Raw genomic sequence first — 5,722 nt, 5'->3', positions numbered from 1 at the left:
ACACACACACACACACACACACACACACACACACACACACACACACAAGGTGCTTAAATTGAGAAAGTTTTGATAGCCTTCCATCAATCGCTGAACATTCTTCCACACCTAACAGATCCAGAGATTTCTGTTTAAAAATTTACCATTCTAGAAATAGAACGAAAAAATTAGACGGTTGTGGCCCCTTGAACAAACTTTTAAACTTTCTCTCGTTTTATTTTCTTTGTACGACCACTCGAGGTTATTTGTAGATTCGGCTAAATTGCCCCTTGGCTAACAGCTTATTACAAACTTCGAGGATGTATCAACTTGAGTGCGTACGCTTGTACGTACCAGCCTGAATTACGTTTCTGAGGAACGCAGTTTCTCACTGCAGCTTGTAGAACTTAACTTTATCCGGGATGTTCCATTAACTCTGTTACCAAGTATTTTTCGGATAAACAAGTTATCTGGTAATTTGGCAAATGCCTAGGGCGCTAAATAGACTGGATCCGCCACGTTGAATTAAGTTCGTGGCCAATAAACAATTATCCCTTACCATAAACAACGTTTAACGTCATAATACGCTATGGTGTACCTTGTACGTAGAACAGATAGTTCGATAATAAAAATAGAATTTAGAACTCAGTTATTAGATTGGAATTAGATTATACTTATGGCGTGTGTATCGATGTTTATGTTGTATCGATATGTATGATATTTATGTGTATTGTGTAGGTTTCATGAACAAATGGGTTTTTTCTGAATACTACTTGCTTAGCTGCGTTTTCAAAAGTACACAGTATTGTATACATATTGAAACTCGTTTCTTACACTTGACAATTATCTAAATATCAAATGAAAGTGGGACGTAGGAAATGAAACGTATTCTTTATTTATGTGAGTGTTGGTTTAGTATGAACTAGAATATTTTCAGGGGAACAGAATTGATAGAACGGAGGCCACTTGAAGTAAAAGTAGTTAATTTGACCAAGAAGGAAAGACACGTTTGAGGTACGAGTAAAAATACGTTTCAAAGAATACTGTGAATACTTCTGGTCGATATCTTCAATAATTTTAAAGTCGTCGTCCGCACGGTCTTAAAAAATGTAGTTTCGAGATAATCAAGTTTGACGTGTCAGGTAACCATGGCGAGCAGCGTACGTGCTGAGGCTACAACTACAACTTGGTCGATTCGCAAACATTCGGTTTGATATTTTAAAGATCCATATCTTCGAACTCGTAAGTTTGAAGAAAGTGCAAATCGATTTTTCGACCTCGTACAGTAAAAAAATCGTTAAAAGTGAGATCCATAATAATACGAAAACTCACCTGGTCGCCGAACGCATCGTGGAGTAGGTGAAACGTTCAATTATCGCTGAAATCCCGCGGAGCGTAAATATTGGTCGGTTTAGAAATTTTCCTCGATGCACGGAAAAGACGAACCTGAAACCAGGTCATTCGCGATAGCCAGAAAGGTGTGAGAGAAAAAGCTTGGTCGATCCTCCGTTGGGCGATATCGCTTCGGCACCTTTACGGATTCACGGATCGACGCCCCACATGACCGAGAAAAGAGGAAAAAGAAAGGACGAGGCGTGGGACGATAGAGAGAAAGAGAGACGAGAGGGGTCACAGGACGAGGGGCTTGGGATGCGCGTTCAGGAGAAAGGCGCAAAGAACGGGTGCTCTTCTCGGGTATTCATGCGGAGTTGCGATTTATAACCGTCCTCCGTTTCCTCGGTGGTCGGTTCAGTGTTTAAGAAAAATAATAAAACAACCTTTCGCCCTACCCCGTCCCCGCGCTACCTCTCTATGCCATTTTTCCTTCGTCGGTTTCCTTCGTCTCTTCCTCCGACTGTTTGCGAACGGGAAAAACCTAGCATTATCCTCTTCCTTCCCGGCTTTCCCCGGGCTCCCATTCAGCATGCCACCCCGTTTAGTTCTCCTTCAGAGTTCCTTCCACCGTGATCTCCAATTCGTCTGCGTAACGTCGCGGAAAGACGTTGCTCGAAAACGAATCCTGGATCTCGTGAAAATCGTGTATCATACTCCTCAAGGGAACTACGTGTAACGACGCGGCCAGGTACAGTGCCAAACAAAATGATAGGATGTTTCGTTGGTGCAGTACAGACTCCCATATCCGAACTAATTGAGAGACGAAAGTGGCCGGATAGGGGAACTTTCGGATAATGGAACAATTACTTTCTTTTGCATGAAACATCAGTTATTCAAGTTTCTTTTTTTTTAAATGTCCTATGTACTTGACAATTTGTCCAGGAAGGATATTTGGTAAATTGTTAAAGCAGCTTGAGATAATTAACACGTAGATGCTTCCACGATAGGTTGCATCTTTAATGCACGAACTCCTTATACGAGATCACGTGGATGTTTCCTGTGTAGTTTTCTTGGTGTATCTTCCGTGTACAGATTTTTAGCTAAATCGCTGGGATGGTTTGCGATATTCATGTATTCATGTATTTATTACATGAGCGTTTTATTTCCTCTCCCACTGACTTGATCATAAGCACGTACCAAGGAGCGTTAACAATCGTTCTAAGGATTATGGACTGTAGGGCTTTCGTATTTTGCTATGTGGAGTTATTCAAGTAGAAATGAACAAAAATTAAGCTGGGTCATTCCATGCCGACTCGGACACTTTTTGGAGTAACATCTGAGATTGTTACGAGGATATGTTGTAGTCTTTAGTGATATTTGAACGAATCTCAAAGGATTTTGAAAATTTTTGTAGATTGTCGATTTTACAGCTGTTTAAAGTTCTGTGCTACCTTTTCTTCAAAAAATATAGCTATCGAACTAGGCAACAGATGAAAATGGCCTTTTACGTGCTTTTAATGAAGACATGGAAGCGTCAAATAAAAATTATTTCAGAACAAAAAACAAGTTCTTTGAACCATTCTTTTTTTAATTGTTTTAAACAAATGCCTTGATTTTATACCGGGCATGTATTTAAAAATCTGAAAAAAAATGAGTTTATAGCCCCATTTTTCCTCTTTCTAGTGGTACTTGTAAACAGATGGGCAAATTGAAATTGGTGAATGAAAATTGATTGAAGGGAACGGTGTATCGAACGCTGTGATCGCTGCAAGGACTAATACAGTTAATTGATATTAAAGTCTCACCATTCGTCTATGGCACTTATTGTTAAAAATACACAGTTCAATGGAAACCACGAGAAGATGGTAAGTATTCTTCCATCCGCATAGGATGGAATTTGATGGGATTAGGTTATTGGAGAAATATTCTAACATATCATAATAGTCATTTGATTGTACGAATCACTGACAATATTATCTATTTTATAATTTTAACAATTTGTGATTTTTTACTATTGGAATAAATTTCACACGTACCACTACTTCCAAAATCTTCGAAATGGAAACTAAGATTTATTAAATTGTATTTATTTTAATATAAAAATATGCGTCCAACTGAAAATATATGGTTGTTTTTATTATTTTTCAATTTTCACTGCTTTGTTCGGCAATCATATTATATATAAAATAAGGTACAAGAAATGTATGTTTTTCAAAATAATCATATTAGAACATTTGTAAGAAATTTTTCATTAAAAAAGATATCATAATTGCAGCTCCCAGCGAACGGCTACTTATTTTCGTCCGCAAGAAAAGTGTTAACAGAAGGACATGAACTTGCAGAAACCATTCGTCGAACGAGAAATTTCATTCATTTGTACCGGTAGACATAGCATCCCATTCGTCGTCTAAAATTTATTCCAATAATAAAAATCACAAATTGTTAAAATTGCGTCGTAGTAAAGAACAATTATTAAGTAAAAATAATAGAACAGGACGAATACCATCGAATGAATGAATAATGGTCAGACAGTGGATAAGAAGCGTACAGATTTAAATAACTACGAATTACAAGTATAAGTGTTATCTTCAACCGACAGCGAGTATCGAACGAAACTTCGACGTCGTCCCGAGTAAGCTAGCTGGGAGTCAGCTCGCGTCGAGGAGGATCGATGAATTCAAAGCGTTTCTGTCTAACGAACGTCTGAAATCGGAATATTCGATGGCTTTTGACAGGAGTCTCGCTGTCTTGAGTCCTGACATCGTTTCTCCGATAAATAAGAATCACTCTTGACTGCGCCTTCAAATTATCCCGCTATCTCCGATGTTTCTCGTCCTTGTCGTTGCATTTCTGCGCCCTCAAAGGCGAAATAAGGGTCTCGAAGCCGCGAAAACAGTATTGCACGACGAGAAACGGGCGATGGGTGGGTGAGGGCAGGAGGGAGAGGACGACGAACGAATTTCCCCGACCAAGAATGTCGCGGTGAGTGTCGTTTTACCGAAACTGCTCGAATGCCGGCGAGTTTGGGAAGAAATTACATCCACAGACTCTACGGGGAGCGACACAATTTGAAATCGCCTACGGCGGCTCGCGGGGATCTCGTGTTTATTCCATTGGCACTGCTTTTATTCCTACTTCGTTCTTAATTGAAAAAGTAGAATAGCGTCCTGTTTCAGCGTCGAACGAGAAACAACGTAGCCCCGAATATCTTTCTTGGTTTTCACGAGCCGGGAAAATATTTGAGGAAAAGAGATATTCGTCCCCGAGAACCAAATAACGCGATATTGGAGTCTTTCTCTCGATATTACATTTTTTCGAGAGTTTAACCGGTATTCTATTCTTCGTGGTTTACCAGTCGATAGGAAAACAAAATTGAAGCCTTTATCGTAACGTTAGTTTCGTCACTCTGTAAACTACTTCTTTGAATTTTCAAATGTCGTGTTCCTAGAGCATGTTTTTCCTTGTATTGCCTTCGTTTTACCAATGAGGGTATCAAATAAGGAATAGAAGTTTATACAATCACTGTAAGTTTAGTCGGATCGATATATTTCTTCTTGATTTGGCTAGAAGCCACTTCGCTAGAGCACTAGCAATAACCAGTAATCCATTAATATCAAGAATACTGCAAACAAATACGCCATATATGCAGAAATTTATGAGATCTAGCTATATACCACCCGAAGCATTTATTTACTTGGACAAAAATAATTACCTTCAAAATAATAAAAATATCCCTCTATTTTACTATATTCGTCGTAACTCTAAGAATATTACATACACCCCCGCACAGAAGTATGTGGACACTTCCTTAATAAAAATAAATATCTAATAAAAGTTGCGAATCTATTATTATATTTCTCTATTTTACTATATTCGTCGTAACTCTAAGAATAGTACATACACCCCCGCACAGAAGTATGTGGACACTTCCTTAATAAAAATAAATATCTAATCGAATCTATTATTATCAATTATATATCATTTATCTTTCAATACGTTTATGTTGTATTAGCGAATATATTTTACTAATAGTTTTTTCTAATATCACCAATATGACCAATGGTTTCAATAAACAATTTTAGAAAAAAAAAAAAACTTCTTCGAATTCTGTTCTCCTGCAATCATTACTTAATATGCACAACTGTTCACTGTAGAGATCAGGTAAATATTTTCTTTATTGTAGTGAAGAACAAAGTATTTCACGTCTGAAAGGGTTAAGTATATCTTAGTATCCGAATATTGTTGTGATTCAGCCAGTATCGTCAGTGGTTTCTGATTTTCCCCGTTATATAGTATTTCAATCCTTTGCACTCGAGGTCTTTTTTTCTAGTATCTACCAGCAACTCGAGATGTTTCTTAGCATTCTATTGCCACGAATGCTAAGCTATCGAGATTTCAGAATAAGGTC

General features: G+C 37.9%; 1 protein-coding gene across 1 annotated transcript in view; it reads left to right on the top strand.

Moving 5' to 3' along the window:
* The window catches only part of LOC128886801 (CUGBP Elav-like family member 2), an 87,486-nt gene that overhangs the window by 55,967 nt on the left and 25,797 nt on the right, over positions 1–5,722 (top strand). The gene's annotated exons all lie outside the window — the stretch shown is intronic.

This window comes from Hylaeus anthracinus, unplaced genomic scaffold (genome assembly GCF_026225885.1).
Source record: "Hylaeus anthracinus isolate JK02 unplaced genomic scaffold, UHH_iyHylAnth1.0_haploid 11985, whole genome shotgun sequence".
In the NCBI taxonomy this organism is placed as follows: Eukaryota; Metazoa; Arthropoda; class Insecta; order Hymenoptera; family Colletidae; genus Hylaeus; species Hylaeus anthracinus.
The sequence above is the reverse complement of the archived record's forward strand: the minus strand, read 5'-3'. Positions and strand labels throughout refer to the sequence as shown.